The sequence below is a fragment of the Denticeps clupeoides genome, chromosome 15, assembly GCF_900700375.1.
Source record: "Denticeps clupeoides chromosome 15, fDenClu1.1, whole genome shotgun sequence".
In the NCBI taxonomy this organism is placed as follows: domain Eukaryota; kingdom Metazoa; phylum Chordata; class Actinopteri; order Clupeiformes; family Denticipitidae; genus Denticeps; species Denticeps clupeoides.
The window spans coordinates 10,352,039-10,372,874 of NC_041721.1; the positions used below are offsets into that span (position 1 = coordinate 10,352,039).

General features: G+C 42.2%; 1 protein-coding gene across 3 annotated transcripts in view; it reads left to right on the forward strand.

The window, feature by feature from the left end:
• Positions 1-16,853: 16,853 nt before the first annotated feature.
• The window catches only part of syt1a (synaptotagmin Ia), a 174,330-nt gene continuing 170,347 nt past the window's right edge, over positions 16,854-20,836 (forward strand). For all 3 annotated transcript variants that reach the window (XM_028953977.1, XM_028953980.1, XM_028953978.1), the window contains exon 1: positions 16,854-17,245. The gene's annotated coding sequence lies outside the window, so the exon portion shown is untranslated. The remainder of the gene's footprint in view (positions 17,246-20,836) is intronic.

The following is a 20,836-nucleotide window of genomic DNA, read 5'->3' on the forward strand; positions in this document are numbered from 1 at the left end:
GAGATGCTCTGTCAAGCCAAGATGTGAGCTAATCGGATCTGAGCTTTGTGTCTGGGAAAGCTCTGCGATCATGGCAGCCAAGGTGAATTTATTCCACAATTCAATGATGATTTAGGGCTGGAGGGAGAGAATTGCACACCTGATTTGTCACACAGCACTGTCATGTCTATGAAAGGTCGCCCAGCATGAGCATCTTCAACTGCATCTACCATGAGCCATCCTGTCCCGGGAATTAACTTAAAATCAGAATTTGTTTAGACGTATTTAAATTGGTTGGCTTTTGAAAGTCTCCAGAGGGCTTTACTAAACTCTCTTTGTGCCATTGTGATTTTCATTCCTTAAGCCCTTATGGCTTAAGCCCTTATAAATGTCCATATACTCACAATTGTTGAAAAGGTTAAGGTAAGACCTGAGGTATATTTCTTTAAAAAGCATGCAGCTGTGTACACCAGTGTGATTTTCAGTGATTTTCAGGTTATGTACCACCTGACTGGCATTGGGTCCATCCAGGGTTTTATCCCGTATGTGTTCACATGTGCAGAACGGACCGAGCAGATGTCATGAATCAGGTACAGTGCCACAATATTTTCCACCATACAGAGCAAGCCTTATTCATAGGAGGACTTTTTATTCCTAATATGCATATTGTTTATTGTTGACTAGCCTACACTGGGGGGAGTGCAGTCAAGCTCACACTAATTGAGGACAGTAATATTAAGAGTAATAATCACAGTGCATCTAAAGACACATCTGCTTTTTATGGATGTGACACTATTGCTGTCTATTTTTACTGCTTTTCAGGAGCAATGATATGTTATAGAAATTAGGGTCAATTTTTTGGACCATAAAGACCATCACTGATTCTGCTGTCTCATCACATCCCTCTACTTTAAGCAGAGGCATTTGACAGTGCATCCAGGCTGTCACAAACTACAGGACTAAAACCTTTGCCTGTGACAGTGATGCCTCCCTATCAGATGTGCCAAATAACTTCTATGCACAATTAGACACATAGAACAAGGAAACTGCAAGGAAATCCACACCTCCTTCCAGTGATCAGGTGCTGTGTCTAACCATAGCAGACGTGAGGAAAACTCTGAACCAGACAACATACCTGGAAGATATTCATAGAATGTGCAGATCAGCTGGCAGATGTTCTCACCGACATCTTCAACATCTCACTGAGCACTGCCATTGTTCCTACGTGCCTCAAGGCCACCACCATCTTCAGGACACATACGCATGATATTCTGTCCATAGATTTCAGTTCAGCATTCAACACCCTCATTCCTCAGCACCTGGTTGAGAAGCTGAGCCTGCTGGGCCTGAACATCTCCCTCTGCAACAGGATCTTGACCTCAGTCTCAGTCTGAGATGCACAGCTCCAACCATATCATCAAGTTTGCCCATGACATGACCGTAGTGGGTCTCATCAGCAAGAACAATGAGTCAGTATACAGACAGGAGGTGCAATGACTGACGGACTGGTGTAAGGTCAACAATCTGTTTCTTAACATGGACAAAACTAAGGAGATGATTGTTGACTTCAAAAGACAAAGGAGCAACCACTCTCCACTAAACATCGTCAGTTCTTGTGTGGAGATGTTCATCAGTGCTCATCAAGAGGAGAATCTCTCCTGGAATCTCAACACCAGCCCAGCAGCATCTCTACTTCCTGCGGAGGCTGAGGAAGGCCATCTCCCACCACCCATCCTTACCACCTTCTATAGAAGGACTGTTGAGAGCATTCTGACCTGCTGCATCACTAACTGGAGTATCTCTTCCCTCCATAACGGTCATTTACAGCACACGCTGCATCAGGAAAGCCTGTGAAGGACTCTACACACCCCTCACATGCACACTTCACCCTCCTACCGTCAGGAAAAAGGTTCTGAAGCAGTCGGGCCCTCACTGCCAGACTCTGCAACAGCTTCATTCCACAAGCCATCAGACACCTGAACACTCAGGGACTTTCCACTCTGGACTGACACACACACACACACACTCACTCTCACACACACACACACACACAGACACACACACATACACACACACTCACACCACCTCTGTTATTTGTGAGCAATATTATTTATTATTGCACTGTTGCACATTTATTATTCATTTCGCTGGTTTGGCGCTGTCGGTCTCATTGTTTTTTGTTAAATGTTATTCTTGCCCAGTGTTTGCACTTTATGTAGCCCAGTTTGTCAGTGTCACACGTGAACATTGCTCCATTGCTCCTTTGTCTTTTGAAGTCAACAATCATCTCCTTAGTTTTGTCCATGTTAAGAAACAGATTGTTGACCTTACACCAGTCCGTCAGTCATTGCACCTCCTGTCTGTATGCTGACTCATTGTTCTTGATGAGACCCACCACGGTCATGTCAATGGCAAACTCGATGATGTGGTTGGAGCTGTGCATCTCAAACTGAGACTGAGGGGGCAGTGGTGGCCTAGCGGTTAAGGAAGTGGCCCCGTAATCAGAAGGTTGCCGGTTCAAATCCCGATCCGCCAAGGTGCCACTGAGGTGCCACTGAGTAAAGTACCGTCCCCACACACTGCTCCCCGGGCTGCTCACTGCTCACCAAGGGTGATGGGTTAAATGCAGAGGACAAATTTCACTGTGTGCACCGTGTGCTGTGCTGCTGTGTATCACATGTGACAATCACTTCACTTTATTATTTATTATTATTATTACATTATGTCAGTATGTAACATTGTTTAATTGTTTAAATGTTACACGTAGCACCAGGTTCCAGAGAAACATTATTTAATCTCACTATGTATATAGCTGAAATATAGCTGAAAATCTCAGCTTCAACAACTTCAACATTCACAAAATGTATGCAGCTTAATGAGGCAGGAATTACGTGTTTTTTAATGTATTAAATGCATGTATATCTCCTGCCTAAACAAACATGAGGGATTTTCAGTTAATGCCAAATGGGTTCCTGTTTCAGAAAGTGACAACTGTGACTGGCAGTGACAAAGACCATTACACTGTTATTGGATGTGACTAAATGCTTTTTTGTTTGTTTAACTTTGCCTTCAGCAATGTGTTGTTGTCCCTGCCTTGGCAGATAAATTAATGGCTTATCACAGGCTGATTTCATAATAGCTGCTTATTGATCAGCTTGAGCTGGCACTGCATAATTGAAACAAGACTGTGATTGTGTGGAACACAATGGGAAAATATAAACATTTTCATAGTGATTTGTATTTGTAATTTTAAGTCTTATGTTGTACTTCTGGACTATTGTCCTAGGACATGAAAATACATGGTGGGGTGAATCTGTGGCATCTACTGCTCATATGGATTATAGATGACCATTGACAGGCAATTCAAATGCAAGATGACTAACAGAACAATTTTTTGTTTCTGAATCAGACAATAAATCATCTTCTCTTGTTAATTATGCAAAACATTTTTTTAATTTATTTTTTTGGCAGTAATGATAAAAACCCATTGTTCAACATAATGATGAAAATTATAGTCTGAGTCCCATGTGAAAATTATAGGGTGTCACAGATTATTCTGCTTAAGAACCCATTTTAGTTGTGCCGGTATCAGGCAAACCCTGTTTGATTCAGGTGTGTAATTATGGTCACATTTTATGGAATATTCATGGTTTTATATATAATATAATAATATTATAATATAATATAAAACTGCTCTTATAAACATGTTAAATTCAACTCCAATCTAAAATTGCTCCATTCACATTAATTAGTTAGTTCAGAGTAAAATACATATTGCATATTCCTAATGGGGCTTGATGGCATGGATGAATACCTACTGTATATTTAAGATTTATAGATTCCCAGATGTTCTGTTGAAATAGATGTCCTGGAGAATATTGGAATTTCCTGATGTTAATAGGCATTATTAGCATGTCAAGATGGCAAGATGTTCATAATGAACATACTACACAGTCAGTTCATAAATTAAACATACTCACACTATAATTGAAATAAAATTAACTTGCTAGTGTCACTGTCATCATACTGAGTACTGATCTTATCTGCTACCAACCTTCTATAGTGTATGTGTTGCACTGATTCTGCTTTGAAACAGGAAGAAGTAAAGATGTGAAAAGAGACTGGATTATCCTACAGGACAGCGAATCGAATTACAACAGAGAGGCTCAAGCTCAGTTCAAATATATAGCGACTAAGAATAACTGGACCTCAGTCACATTGAAACAGGAAGTGTGATCAGACCATTCAAGCAGGACGTCTCACTAATACACATGAACTAAAATTGGTTAAAAAAGGGGGTTGCGACAGCAAACCTTATTAATAACAACAAGAATTTCACTGCATATCATACCGTGTATGATATGCATAAATGTATGAAATTCCATAAATGTAAATGTTAATGGTAAGTCTGTTTAAGATATAAATCAGCGCAGACAAAAATAGTCAGACAACTGGAGGTTGAGTCATGGAGGTATTTAGTTAATCTTTTGTTAATCTGAATTTAAGAGCTGAGAAAAGCTGAGCAGAGATCGATTCTTCTGTCACAGATGAAGAAATGGAGGTCACAGTCGCTGTCCGTGGTGCTGAAACGAGCAATCCGCCTGCTACAAATTAAAAGCCTTTCCATTCATTTGCTGTGGACTACCCCGTGAATACAAATAAATAAATTAGTTAACCAGACTTAAATATTTGCAGTGTTTGTGGGAAATGTACGCAAAATACTGACAAAATCTTGGTGCTGAAAATTTGCACGCCATGTGATTAAAAATAATGTGTGATGACAGTTATTTGCGATTATGATTAGATGAACCTTGTGTAATACGATACAGACAGATTTGTGTAGTCTGTAATAAAATTGCAGCCAAATTGCATTTTCAAAGGTCAGAGAAAAGATAAAAAGGAAGTCAATAGCCTGAAAAAAAAAAAAAAAAATAGAAAAGGCAACATCACAAAGACAAGAGAAAAAAAGACCAGGGATTGTTAATATGATTAGCATCGTTGTCTTCAAAAAGAACAAAGAGGCCGACAGCTATAAATAGAGACGGTAATGAGAGGTAAATAGGAGCAGGTGTGCATGATCAGCACACATAGAATTAACCAGAATAGACAATACGGCGGGGGTGGGGGGGGCGGAGCTATTCATATGTCTCAGAGGATTGTGCAGTGTGGCGTGTAAATCGTTATTACTAGTTGTTTATGACTTCTTTCTAAAGTTTCGTGTTTAGCGATAACTTGGTGTTCTTTAAGCCAGTTTTATCAGAAAATGATGCAAAATTATCTATGGTACCAAAACCCCGCCAAAAAAAGTTTTCTCTCCATCTTTGTCTCATTATTCTCAACTGAAACACGCAGCACAGAAACAAATTCATCTTAGCCCAAATCTATTGACGCCACAGGCTTTTTGAATTGACACCATGGTGACAAATCTGCAAGCTGACACGGGCATGTGAGGTAAATGTAAGGTAAATTTACATGTGAGGTAAATTTACAAAGGTAAATGCATGTGTATGATACAAAAAAGGTTAAATATACATGAACAGTAAGTAGGCTTCATTCTGATCTTCTGCTTTGGTGTGGAGAATCATCACACTTTCCCGAGTAGAGGAGCAGAGAGGAACATTGTATTCACATTGTATTCCAAGATCTGGGAACCCCGGAGGAGATGGAGGCGGTGTGCATTATTGTGTAATGCACTTTTCTCGCTAATAAAACCCTCCGCTGGTCTAAAGCTGCTCAACATGTCAGACAGCTGTGTGCCTGTGCTCGCTGTGAAAGTCTAAAAATACCACCATACCAGCTGATGACAGAAGCTAATACCAGTGCTAAAAATAACCAGCCTCAAGGAAAAGTGTGGCATTAAATCACCGGTTAGCTTTGGCTGCCGAGAGGAAAGTGGAGATTTCAACCTTGAGCAACACCCACTGCACGCGCAATATCGGTGTGGTTTTAGAGTGAAGCCCACGCTCTGTCTCATCTGTCAAATGTACTTAAAGCACGACTCAATTTGCCCTTATCTGACACATTTTAGCTGGAGCTCACTGTCACTAACTCCTTCAGTCATAAATAAACGTACTGGTTGGCTCATGAACCGGGCCAAGGCACCATTTCGGTGTGCAGTTAGACTATTTCAGCCGTGTGTAAGGTTTGGATGACCTAATTAGGATTACAATAAAGAATTTCTTAAATATGCAGTTTCTGCCAGCACACTTCCTTCTGTATGGCGCATCAGAGTCAGCCATGGTCCTTTTTTGCCTCTAATTAAATTCTAAGAAAACTGTTTGTTCACGGCTTCCAAGTTGTTAAGCGGGAGGCGTGTTTAAGTAGCAGAGGCTAAAGGGCCTAATATGCACAGAGCCTCCTGTTCCTCAGGCTCTCGTTTCAATTTAGAGGCTTTTAAAACGAGATTATGTGACTGAGACATCACAATTTCAGTTTGTCTTTCATAAGGAGGCTCTTGGGGGAATTTTTGGGGGGCTTTACTTCATATGATCCACTGGAGTTCCAGCTTCAAGCTTCATTCCTATTTTCTCATCACTTTTTTGTTTTCTGAAGCTTTGAAAGTTTGCTGTGAATGTTTAGCTTGAATTCTTTTTTATGGTGAAAATAGTACTGACATTGTAAGTCCAGGTGCTAGTCTTTTTAAATCAATAAAATCTTATTTTGAGATGATTTAGAATTTTTGCTGATGTAGACCACAAGACGGTGAAGAAAAAAAAACACCATTTGCTAAAGCACTCTCAGGTAGACATGACAGGGACTCTTGAGGCAGGGACGGCTCAGGAAAGGACACTGTGTAGCATATGATATGTGCTGTTATCACACTGTTAGCATGTGGCTCCCTGGGCCGGTTTAGATGAGGACAGTGATAAGATATAGTAAGGCCTGGAAAGGAGTGATAACAGGGTCATTTGATGTGAAAGTTGAGGTCAGAGTTCAAGGTCTCTGCTATATATCAGTCTAATGTCCAACCAGAATGATATGGTGCATTGTTTGGAGGTTTTGTTGTTGCCTCCTATAAAAAAATAAGTTCACAAACACATGCAAATTATATTTTGTTATCTGTTTTGTGGGGGGAAAAAAATCTATATTGAAAAATATCTAACCCTACATCAACAGAGAGAAGAGAATCACTTCACTGCAGGTTCACTGTTGAGGTTGACATCCGGTGAATGAAGGCCACGGCATTTGATTTACATTTTCATTTTCTTTTTTCAATCCAGCAGTTGAGTGTCCTGTGGATCGCTGCATTGTCATTCAGCCAGCGTTCCCATCACTCGGAAAAGCTCTGTCTTGAATCACAGTGACCCTTCCCTCTACAGGGGCCAAGTGGGCCCAACCCCTGGCAGCGACAGGTCCCAACAAATAACAACATCTGTGTTCACTATGTTTCTCCACTCATCTATTTAGCCAAGGTTGTCACAAATCTGATTGCATGTTAAAACTGTTGGAACAGGGTGAATGTGTGAGAGCGTGGTACTCCACCGCTGTAAGTGTACCCAACATTTACAGCTGGCACTGACTGGGCATTTTCAGTGGTGTGAGGTGTGATCACTAACTTCTAAAAAAAATCCATAAATAAGGACGCAAAAAAATAAAATTTAAATGGAATGTTGTGTGTCATCAACTTGTGGCCTCGCCCAGCTTTTATTGAAAGTGTTTGGTGGGGGTCCTTATCACCAGCTGGAGTCTTGTTTCTGCCAAAATAGGCTCATTTATTACAAGAGCTTGTTCAATTATTTTGTCCTCCCACACAATTTTACTTATTACATGCCCTCGACAAGCATTACGCTGTGCCATTGTTGCGCCTTAGAAAACTAGACTGTGGAAAATGAAATTTCGCCCCTAACAGGTGACTTGATGGCCTCTTGGTGACATTCAATTAAAATAATACATTGTAGCACACTCTGGATAGAAACACAAGTGTTTAGTGAAGGCTGGTGCCTGGGTTTAGAGAAAAGAGCGTGTCGAATTTGAGAGCGTTTACAAAGGAGCATTGCGGATTAAATTTTAACTGGACAAACCTCATGGCTTTATTAAAAACACATGAATTGATTGAACTAGTATTAGAGACTAGTTGTAATATCTTTATTGCTTAGGAATGGCTGAGGGAACAAAAACATGCTCTTCCGCAAAAAAAAAAAGAAGATATCTCTGAAGGCAAGAGAAAAAAAAACAGATGTTCTCAGACAGATGTTCCTGTGCGTTTTCCTTAGAACGTTTTTTTCTGCAAGACCGCAAATCGGCAAAGTTGCTCCTGGGGATGAAGCGATTGACAACCTTGGACGGAATGAAACCAGCTACATCACCAGCAATGCTGGGCGGGATGGGGTAGCAAATTACCGATGTTCCTGATATCGATTCATATCTCGACAGAGCGGATTTTTGCTCCAAATGTGGTGTTATTCTGGCTTTTATTTCTATGAAATGGCAGGCAATGGAGCCGCTGTTTTTTTTTTTTTTTAGTCAATAGCTGTAGTGTTTGTGATAATGGAGGGAGAAACAGTGGTCCCCACCCTGACCGCTCTGTTACTGAGGAAGATGTGGACCAACCGGATGTTATTTGTTTATTATTCTATTTTCTGTTTAAGTTATTCACATTGCAGTATGTAGCGAATAATATCGAGGGGGTGAGTGGACAATAATTACCGCAGGATGAATGGCAGTCCATTGACCATCCTCATGGCAACAAATCTCTGACTGTGGCTGCTCTTTTAATCGAGTCAATTCCAGATCTGAGTTTAAGAAAGGTGTCATCTCCAACCTTCTCCATTATCTCCGGCTGAGTCAGACCCTTAATAGCCCTTAAACATCGAGGCCTTTTAAGTACGTTTGCTTCGAAAATGTGTCAGGCAGAGTGAATTGGAAAGCAAAACAGATCAATGCACAGCCAGATGAGTTTAGCAGCCATGTAAACCACTTAAAAGCCTTGTGTTTTTCCTGTTTGCATATCAGGATCTATTTGCAATAATCTACTCAGGAAGGAAGAGTCGTGTTTGGACGCTCGAGACCACATCCACACACAATCTGAAGCATCTCTGAAAAATAAGCAGCAAAAAAGCAGCATTGATCCAGGGAGTGTAGTGTCTTTCCTAATCTGCTCAGCGAAAGATTACAATCGCACATTGATCCAGGCAAATAATGGCAAAGGTATGGCCTTATTGAGTGAATCCCTGCCTTTGATCGTTTGTGCCGCAGTGTGTCCATGCTGCTCAGGCGATGTGAAATTGCCGCAATTATTGGAGTCTGTATTGTATCTTTTTTCTGGTTCTGTTTGTTCTAACGAACAACTCATGTTGGCTGAAGCACTCTGGCATGAATAGAGAAGCAGAGTTGTGGATGAAAATATAGAAATGTAAGATCTCTGCTTCTTTATCAGTCTGTTACTGACCCTGCTTGAGCATTGCACTGGATAATGGTGTCAACTAAATGAAACGATGATTCTGTTAAAAGCTGTCTATGTTGCTGATAAAAACCCTGTAACACCAAAATATAAAAAACCCCATTGTTGTAGAAGGCCTTTGGTGCTTTATTATATATGAATTTAATTTCTAATTTGATGATTGTATTTCACACATCAGTTTTCAAACATATTGTCATAATTTTGCAACAGTGTAAATCTGCCTCGTTGTGATGCTCCGGGGCCATTGGGCCATCACAGCTGGTGTCAAGACTCCTGGGTAATCTCAGCTGGAGCCGATTAAGTAGTGGCAGTGGTGGCCTAGTGGTTAAGGAAACAGCCAAGTAATCAGAAGGTTTGAATCCTGATTTGCCAAGGTGCCACTGAGCAAAACACTGTCCCCACACACTGCTCCCCGGGCGCCTGTCATGGCTGCCCACTGCTCACTAAGGGTGATGGGTTAAAAGCAGAGGACACATTTCATTGTGTGCACCGTGTGCTGTGCTGCTGTGTATCACAATGACAATCACTTCACTTTACGTTAAGTATGATTACATATGTGGTGTTTGTTAGGCTCTGGTCGATCTGACAGACACCTTCAGGTTAGTTTTTGTTCATCTCCTGTTTTCTGGCCCTTGTTTTTTGTTTTGTTGTCCTTATTCAATTCCCAATTCATCTAGATGTCCTGCTTCTGAGGTTCATTCCCCATCTCACCCTATACCATGTACGTCAGTATATGCTGAAAACAGGAGATACACACACACACACACACACACACACACACACACACACACACACAGTACAGGCCAAAAGTTTGGACACACCTTCTCATTCAATGTGTTATCTTTATTTTCATGACCATTTACATTGGTAGATTCTCACTGAAGGCATCAAAACTATGAATGAACACATGTGGAGTTATGTACTTAACAAAAAAGGTGAAATAACTGAAAACATGTTTTATATTCTAGTTACTTCAAAATAGCCGCCCTTTGCTCTGATTACTGCTTTACACACTTTTTGTTTTATCTGACATCTCTGCGTTTTTTTCACCATCATCATCTGCAGCAGTTCCAGTACTGTCAATGTTGATGTGACAGGGAGGGGAGTTGACAGCCTTTCACAGAGCCTGTCCCCATCGTTAGCTCTTGCATGGAACTTGGTGCTGTTCAGGGTTCTGTTTATCACTCATAGCCTCTACCCCTTTTCTACTTCTATCTCATTCATCTCGATTTTCCTATTCTTCCTGTCCATATCTACATCTTCTAACTCTCTCCTCCCCTCTGAGACAGCGAATGTGTGTGTGTTGACACAGACAGAGGCCACAACGACACGGCAGAGTGGTTAATGTGTGTCACCTCATCCGTCAGTCTGTCACAGGCTTTCTCCAGCCTCTCCTGAGGCTTCTAGGCATCTGTAAACAAGGGTGTGAGAGATGCAGTGGTCCTATGAGGGCCAGAAGGGGCCTTCATGACTTATATAGGACATGGACACATATATATATATTTATAGTTTCAGGTTCAAATCACCAATCTATTTACATGAAATTTATTCAAATGAGGAATTGTATTTGGTCAATGAATTTTTGGTCTTCTGGTTCATAGGTGGGTCAAGCCTACGACTGAACAAAATGTGTTTTGTTTTGCATTTTTGTTTATTTAATGATGATATATGACTTGATTTTTTTAATACTATGTATGTAGCAAAGCATGCGTTCTCCCTACCATTACTGCTTAAAAATGGCCTCAGTTGTATCCACTTTGATTGAGTGTTGATGACTCTACGCAAAAAAAAAACAGGCCGGCACACTCATTACCCAGCCGGCCGAGTCGTAATCTACTCGTGCAGATGGCTGCAGGGATTAATTCTCTTTTTTATTAGTCTGTAATTATTTTTTTCCACTGCATGATTAATATTGTCACTTTGATTTTCTCGTCGTGGTGCTGAATTATGGAAGGCCCGTGTGACGCCAGACTTGTGACTGAGGGGATGAGTCTGTCAACAATCCCGTTGTCATGTGGTCCACCTTGTGAACCTTTCTCTTTCACTCTGTCAATGTCTCTCTCTCACTCTCTTCCTTTTTGACTTTTCACTTCACCTCAGAGAGTGGTGGAGACTGGGCAGCCATTGGCATAGTGTTTAATGGGCGCAGGCCAGACGTCTGCTGGGGCCAGGGCTATTTATGAAGGGCACTGGGGAGGGTACAGCTGGTCCCCCTGCTGCTGGGAGACTGGTGGGGCCTGTTCTGCTCTAGTGCAGGCATCCAGGCACCACTGAGACACCTTATGGCATCGAAGAAAGCTGTATACCGTCTCCTCCATTCTCCACAGACCACTGTATGCATCCAGGATAGAACATAACACAGACAGCAGGCATATAGAGGAAGTGAATGACCTTATAAATGCTAATGTCAGTTTACAGGGCAAAAGTAATGTCTTGTATTGTTACAAGACATTGTATTGTTACTTTTGTTGTTACAGGGGCAGTGGCCTAGCGGTTAAGGAAGCGGCCCCGTAATCAGGAGATCCGCCAAGGTGCCACTGAGGTGCCACTGAGCAAAGCACCATCCCCACACACTGCTCCCCGGGTGCCTGTCATGGCTGCCCACTGCTCACTCAGGGTGATGAGATAAATGTAGAGGACAAATTTCACTGTGTGCACCGTGTGCTGTGTATCACATGTGACAATCACTTCACTTTAAGCTGCACAATCGTTATTATATTATTGATCAGCAGTATCATTTTGACCCTGGACTAATATTGAGTAGGTAATTTTTTTTTAAACATTAGCCCACTAAACATCTGAAGGTATTCTATGGTATCTACAACTGAGAGGGGGTGTCTCCATGGATCAGATTCATACAGCCCAATAAACAATGAACTATGATGCGTTGTGTGTTCTGACACCTTTCTATCCAGATCTTTGTACAGTATCTCACAAAAGTGAGTACACATTCGTTCTCTGGGATGAACATTGAATTTATTGCACTTTGATACAATGTAAAGTAGTCAGTTTACAGTTTATATAACAGTCTAAACACACAGACATTATTAACATTGATACTGTACATCAGTTAATCTTGGCCCCCCCATGACTCTGTTGCCACTTTACTGGTTTCCTTTATGGAACAACAGGTTCACTGTGTACGTAGAGCATCCATAACAGTTTTGGAGACACTATGACCCAGCCATCCAAATTTGGTACTTTTCAAGTACCAAGCACATCAACTTCCAGGAAAAAATGTCCACTTGCCCGATGCCATTGTAACAAGATACTTTATGTCTGTCCAGAATGCTTGTAATAATGTTCTGACTAATCAGTGCATATAGTGACAGTGCATATAGTGCATATGTGTAATACAACATGAGAGTTTATTGGTTTGGTTTTGTGTTGATGATTGTTTGCATTTGGCTGTTGTGAGAGATTCTTTCAAAACAGGGAATCCATACAAAGTAGCTGGAGCACTACAAAAATACCAACCAGGAGCAAAGAAACAGGCCAAGGGGCATGTCAGCCTGCGGTTTAGGCTCTAGAGAACAGTCAGCTTATACGGTTTGGCATGTGTGACATGTACATTGCCGTGAGGTGTGGATGGGAGGGGGTGGTGCCTGAATTGTGTATGTGACTACAGGATGGGCTTTGTGAAGGTTGTTGGATAGTTGATTCTGTGCTGAAATCTGCTTGAAACCTGTCATTGTTGTAAAATGATGATGAATAAAATATTAGGGTGTAACAAAATATAAGTGTGAGACAGGGCATAAACCACAGAGATTTTTTGCAATGGATGCAATTTTCATGCCCTGACAATCAGCAGGTTTTCTCGATGATTATAAAAAAACGTGTTTTTGAGACAGAAATAAATAAGTATACGTGTGTAAATAGGTAGCAACTTGGATTTAATACAACCCCTTGTGTTCTTTTAATTCAGAATACATTAAACAGAAGGGCAACTGAAGCCCAGTCAAAGCAATTCCTCAAAATAGTATGGTGATCAATAATCAATATACAGCATTTATACATTCATCAATATCTTATGAGATTGGTAGCGTGGAGGTGAGGGGTGGTGACAACAGCCTGTAAAATGTCAAACCAAAAAATAGGATTCCGCAGCATCGTTGCATTCAATCACAGGTACCGAGTGCAGCGTTCTTCTGGCAACGCCGGGGGTTTAGATGCGGCCTAAGGAACTCGCAGAGGGTGAACTTACCAGGCTGTTATTGTCAAGGTTGCGCAGACACACACAGAGCGCCACCCTGCAATAATCTTCCAGGCCGCTGACCTTTACAGCTCTGCGAGGGGGACTCTTATCAAAGTGTCACCGCAGATTACACAGAAAGGACGTCGCAAGAGGCAAAATGCGCATCAGCAGGACACTGCTTGGTTTTGGCAGCACCGAATATTAGTGATGGAACGATACGTCCAGGATACCTAGAATGCCGGTAATTTGAGCGTAATGGGGGCAGCCCGATGCTGTGCAGCAGTTTCGAATGAACGCTGATGACTGCATTTATTAAGCCTGGTGTTTATCTTTTATGCAAATTAAATACTTTTGAAAGGGCATCACTTACACACAATTATAAATACTTTACTTTTTTTTTTTCTGGGAAAAGTAAACATCATTTTTGATTTCTAAACTTGTTTTGTTTGCAAGTTTGGAGGTCAAGGCCATGCCAGTGTGCCAAGTCACGGTGGGACTCTGATTACAGTGTAGAGTACAGGACCTTGCTGAATCAACAGAACTCTGGGTAATTTGGGATGCACCCCTGCTTCCTTTATCTGACCTTATCTGAACTGTATGACAGTGATGCCAAGAGACTGTTTAGAGGTTCTTCATCATTTCTATCTTCATACGAAGGGTCTGAGGAATATTAAGGGTTTCAGGAACATAAACTTCAACTTGAACTACGTTTTTATAAAAAAAATTGAAATGGGATGGCCTCAAAGTGATAACTGACAGTTCTTCATTCTGGTTGATTTCAACCTTTTGCCACATTCCTCTGTTTGCCTAGAATTCTGATATGTGAATTGGTAAATACAACATTCCGAACCCACTATATCTTGTATAGCACCTCCAAAATACCCCCGTTAATTATGTGTATGGCTTCTTAGTCACTTTGTCAAGAATGACCAATCAATACTTGTTTTTGAGAGATGTGTCTCACTGTGACTGACCAGAATTTAGTTTTGCCTCGTCTCATCATGCCCTGTCTGTATAATCCACTGGCTTTTCCAGTTTGCGGTCGAAGTAGTTCTGGTTCAGAAATTCATCACCATAATTCATACCCAGGAGGGCTAGTAGATTCTTAATAAAAACAGGGGAGAGCCTTTTCATGGTTCCATGCTTTCAACATCCATGGCTGGATGCCTTGTGGTTTAATTTAGTCTATATCAGGGATGGGCAAATGTTTAAGCCCAGGGGACTCATTAACTTTTTTACGGGACAGGCCAACACCAGATGCATACATATCAGACATAAACATAAATAAGGCATTACAGAGTTAATGACTTTTAGTGGGAACTGTGTTGCTGATCAGCCTTGACTTTGAAGAAAGGCTTGCTAGACTAAGAAGGAAAGAATATGTGTGGGGAACTGAATGGGTTGAATGTAAATAGTTGAATGTTACATGTTGAGATGTGTGTTACATGGTGCTTAAGCACAGTTTAGTGACAGAGAATAAAAGCAGCCATGTTCTTGCTAGTCATTAAGTAAAAAATGAGCGTACTGTTGACCTCTGCTAGGAGCTTGTACAAATAGTACAAAGCTCTTATTCCAGCAAGAATGAGCGCTGAGCGAAAGCTCGCCACATTATTCAAATGAGCAAAAGCACCGTCCCCACACACTGCTCCCCGGGCGCCTGTCATGGCTGCCCACTGCTCACCAAGGGTGATGGGTTAAATGCAGAGGACAAATTTCACTGTGTGCTGTGCTGCTGTGTATCACATGTGACAATCACTTTACTTCTTCACATTTCTTTTACTTTGTCAACAATGTGTCATTTATACATTTATTAACATCATGGTCAAAGTTGTCCCACACCCCGATTCAGCCAAAACGTAATCGACAGTCCATTTCAACTCCGCACTTTCTCACCATTTTCACATCTTTCTTGCTTCTTTGGAAATGCTTGAGATGAAATTTGGAGAATGTCCTATGTTTAAATGAATTATGTCTATGAGAAAGATGAAAAATGTACGGTAAAGTTTGTATTTGTAGACCTCATGAACAGACCTCTGCTGACTTTTTAAAAGCCATGTCTGGAGAATTAGTGAATTAAGGTGGAGTGAATAAAAGCTGATTAAGCATGTTGGAATTTGTGATTCATGTGCCCCTGGCTCACCAGGTGGCACCAAATAACTGTCTGGACTTCCGGATTTCCTTACGCGTCTGCAATCTGGTGTAATTTGGAAGTAAATAAATGTTGGTGCTCCCTTACTACCCAGCCATGCTTTGACCCCTGCATGTATTACTTTTGTTCTGTGTGTGTGCGTCTATCATGGCGTGGTTTGCTTGACATTTAAGAAAATCCCCAGTTTTCAGCATGTCCTGCGCTTGTACCTCCTCCTGTGGCACCTGGCCTGGTATTACAGAAAAAGATAGATGCTTTCAGTTCCCTGACAACATCTTGAAATTCTGAATCTAGACACAAAGTACAAAGCCGAGATAATGCTAAATAATGCTAAGTGATGTCTAATTAAATCAGACATCATTTTTGTAAAATGAATGTAGACTTTTATGCTCTTCAAACTGTGATGTTTCTTGTAACAAAACTTTCTGCATAAATGCTGTGTGAGGTAATAAGCTTTTTGAAAATGCCCTGAATTTGTCCTGAACTTTCTGGATGGATGTTTTAGTGTCTTTTAAAAGCCATCAGCAACATCCTATTGTAGGCTGAGGGTCACTGCCATGCTGTCCAGACAGAATATCAGGCTGCTCTTGTCAGTGTTTGTGCTTTGCTGATTTTGATTGAACTTCTCTCGGGAAATCATCTTGTCTTTCTTGGCTTTGCACTGGGTGAAATCTCTGTGTGTGAGTGTGTGTGTGTGTGTGTGTGTGTGTGTGTATATATGTGTGTGTGTGAATGAAGGGTAGAGAAGGAGGCAAGCTGGAACTTGCCACATGCATTGCCCCTTTGCCATTTTCCACTGTCACACAGACACACACACACACACACACACACACACACACATGTATATATATATATATATGCACAAAATATGTATAACTGCATTCATTTAAATAAAGATCAAATACAGTCATGCCATTTGCTCTCTGTTGGCCTTTTTTAAATGTCCTTGATTGTCATTAGCCAACCCCCCCCAGAGAGGGGATGCTAATGTCTGCTGAAAGGGTCATTTTAGTGTACCACTGCCAGCATTCTCCATATCACCACCAGCCTGCCGACAGCCAATCACAGCCAAGGACTCAGTGATGCAGGCCCCCTCTCTGTGGAGGGATTCCGAAGGAACTGCCGCGTGACGACGCACTGTTTAACAGCCTAGAGTCTCTCCCCTCCTCACTCGCGCGCTCCATCTCTCCTCCCCCTCCGCCTCCTCCCTCATCCATACCTCTTTCTCACTCACCCAGCGCTCGGTCATCCTCTGTCTCGCGCGTGTGTGCGGGGATCATACGGCGCCATGCCCACATCTCCCTCCTGTCCAGCCAGAGAGTAGAAGACAGCAGCAGCAGCAGAAACAGGGCAACAGCCAACACTTTGCTCTCTCTCTCTCTCTCTCTCTCTCTCTCTTTCCCTCTCTCCCGGCACGACTCCACCTCTCGCTCTTCAAGACTCTCCTTCCTTCCTCCAGATGATCCCTGCTTCCGATCTGCTCAGCCGAATCGGAAGCTAACGAAAGCACAAGAGATTTCAGGTAGGCAGCCGCTCACTCCGCCGTCTTCGCCGCAAAAGTTGTGCCTGGGTGGGCTAAGCTCGGTGTGTGTGCTAGTGTGTGTTTCCAACAGCAATTAGGAGAAGGAATTGGGGTGTGTGTGGTTGTGTGTGGGGGTGTGCATGTGTGCATGGGTGGGTGGGCTGTAGAGGGTTTTGGCAGAGATGGAAAAGTCTGCGCTACCCGAATCCCTCACCCCTCTCTGGCACGGCCGCGTTTTCAAGCCCCTCGGTAGTTGGCGCCGTTTTCGGTTGCCGCTGAGCGAAGCGTCTGCATGCGTGCGACGACAGGGGCGTCGGTGAGATCACCGTACACCCGGCACGTTCCTGATGGAGACCCCAGGTGCTTTGGGGCGAAGGAATGAGGGGGAAGGAGAGACGGGGGAGGATGAGGAAGGGAAAGTGGGCGCAGGAGAGGCAGCTGCTTTCATCCCGGGGAAGCTAATCCCCCTTGCAGCCTCCACCATCAGATAAAACACTCCGACCACGAGACGTGGATCCATCTTTTCTCCCCCCGTCTCCCAAATGTGATGGGTTAATCTTGGGCGCTGAAAAGCTTCAGGTGATGCTATTGACTGGAATAATGAAGAATTCCAGACAGAGAAAAAACGGAGTCGCCTGCAGACGTGCATTAGGCTGACATTATGATTGATATTTTAAAAAAAATGTTAATTGTAGGAATAATGTTTGCACTTCCCACATGCTCTTGTGATTTGTATAGCCCATTTATTATCCTTGGAGGATTTGGGGGGGTTTTCTGGTAGCGTTGGCCAAGCGTGGCCTCGTTCGCAGGCTTTTCCAGCAAGCGCCGATAAACAGCGCGGGCATTAGTGCTGGCCACTTGTTCCTCCCGACTCCGATTACCTCATATCTCAGGTGGCCAGATCAGTGGTTGCCATGTAAGCCGGAGGAGAGCCGGGCAGGGGTTGCTCAGCTGTGGCCCGTGGCTTCTTCTGTTCTGCTCAGCCTCCCAACTGGAATACATTAGCGAGGAGATGCCCAAGTTTGTGTTACTGAATGGACACCTGTAGACACCCCTCCATCACATAAGCACACGTTATATAATAGGACTTAAAAAATGTACAACTTGCATCAGTGCTGATTTGCAGAGTTGTTCTGTATAATAAATGACTAGATTTACAAAATTGAAATGAGCAAAAAATACAGTGTGCGTGTAAAATGGCTATTTTTTTAAATACCATACCGCCCAAGTATGTAAGTCAGGTATATGTTTCCCTCAAAATGTGTCTGAAAAAGTGGTGGTGTTTTTAATTTAGTCTTGTCACCAATTTGCAATACCGGAAGATGGTGCCAAATACAATACTTGATCATGAGTTTTTTAATTAGTCCTTAAAAAAATCTTATATTTGCAAAAAAATGCAGTAATGTGATCAAAGACGTTGTCAGGTTTGTTTGTAGAAAACCTTGTCTGGCCACAGTGGTAGGGCAGATGTTGGTACCTAAATAAATCACAACTCCTGCTGTTGCCAAGGGTAGCATCATGTGTTATCGTCCTTGTTAAATATCCATTAATGAGTGCAGATACAAGCCTAGCGCCTCCAGCATGGTGTCCAGATTTTGACGGGGCAGGTTTTACTTTGGCTTACCCATAGAAAATAAAGACCTTTTGGGTAAAGGGCAACTCACAACATGACGTGTACAGTCATGTTGGATTTTTTATTTTTTTTTGGGGTGGTGGTGGTGTGTTGTTGGGAGGATTACTATGAGGACAGGAGCAGGGCAGGGTCGACACTGGAAAACAACCGGATAAAAATAGTGTCTCTATTACGCTTCGACCTTGTGCGGCCGCCCCTCCGCGTTTCCCTCGGGAGGGAAGCCAACACACAGATCAGTAGCGTGCCCGTGAAGTAGGCCCTGTCTGGGCTTGCTCATGATGAATGTCCCCAATAACACTCCTCCTCTTTCTCGCGCTCTCTCCACTTTGACAGCCTGTCGGCTCCGCTTTAAAGTCACAGCATCACTGTGGACGGAGACAGACGACACGCCAATTTCTTCTGCAAAAAGGATGTCTGTTGCTGGTCAGTTTCAAAAGGTCGTCTCTTTATTTCTGTAATATTTGAGCATTTTCTCCATAAAAAGTATAGCCTAAATAATCCTGAAACAGTATCAATTGAACAAGAATAAACTTTACAAAGACGGGACGGACACTCAGTCGTGTGTATGAGTGCTGATTTGTCAATTGGACAACACGTACAGCAAGGCGTTCGCATCTATAAGCTTAGGGGGTTTATGAGATCAAACACAAGGTCAGTGTATATATTGACGAAAATGGTCCTGTTGAAGAAGACCTTAGCGCTTTCAGTACCAATATGAGGGGTTCATTTAAAAAAAAAAAAATCACGTGTAATTTCAATTGTAGAAGAATCCATGGTGAATGCGTTTCCCACGTCTGGGAAACAGCTTTGTTCTGAAAGAAGAGGTCTGGTTCAGCTTTTTTTCCAGAAGAAGGTACATAAAAAATAATCATCATAGTGATTAGGTGGTGACAACCCTGTTGGAACTCCATAATGCAAATCTGGATCGAATAGTAATTTAATGAACACCATGGCTACCAAATGAGATGATATTTCTATGACTATGTGTTTTATAATATTCAAACTGCTTTCCATGGATGTTTCCAACATGCTTCTAAAAGATATGGTTGCATTCACGGTTGATTGTTCATTGTATAATAATTATTGTCTTATAATTAATTCTGCATGTCTGTGCATAGGCAATGATAAAACGAAATCCAGAGAATGACTTTCCACTTAAAGAGCCTGAAACCATTTGCATAATCATAGTTAAGAGCACTATATTGTCAGTCTTGTGTGAGCATTTGACGGGAAAATAAATGGCAGATCTGATTTTGAAGTCGCTGCTGAAACGTTATGTGGGTGTAAAGGAAAGTGGTTTTAAATAGCTGTGAGCTTTGCGCCACTGCTCGTGTCTTTGCAGGCATGTCATATTGCATAGTAATGCATTTGCTTGCATTTTGCTCCCGTACACAAGGTGTGTGTCGTTCCCTTCCTTGCCGCACATTGCTACGCAACGGACGTACGTGTCATTTGGGAATACATTTTGTTTGTTGACTCCGCAGCACTGCCATCTTCGAGCAGATATGCTTTGAGACTCGCAGACAAAAGAGGGCTATATGGCTTCCTCCCTGGTGCATGTGTTGCCATGGTGGTATCTTGTGTCCCAGAATCCTCAGTCACACGCTGTGATGTAACTGGCCCGTTCAAGCTGCGCTGGCAACCATTAGGTGTGACTCTGTCCTACTGAGTATGTATTTCAGTCAGGGACGAAAAAGCTTTCAACCACAAGGACTTTATAAATTGATGGCCTTGTCACAGGTGGAGAATGAGCCCAGTAGACGCTCATGCCTTTCCACCTATTTCCTGTTTAAACCAATGTCCTGGTGCAGCAATGCATGGCTTGGGATTATTGCGTTGCCACACACCGGAATGAATTTTTTGTTAGTGTATAATGGTCACAGGCTGATTTAAGAAATATATATTCAGAGTATGGAAAAAGTCAGTATTTCAATTATTTTGTCCAAAAGCCAAATCCA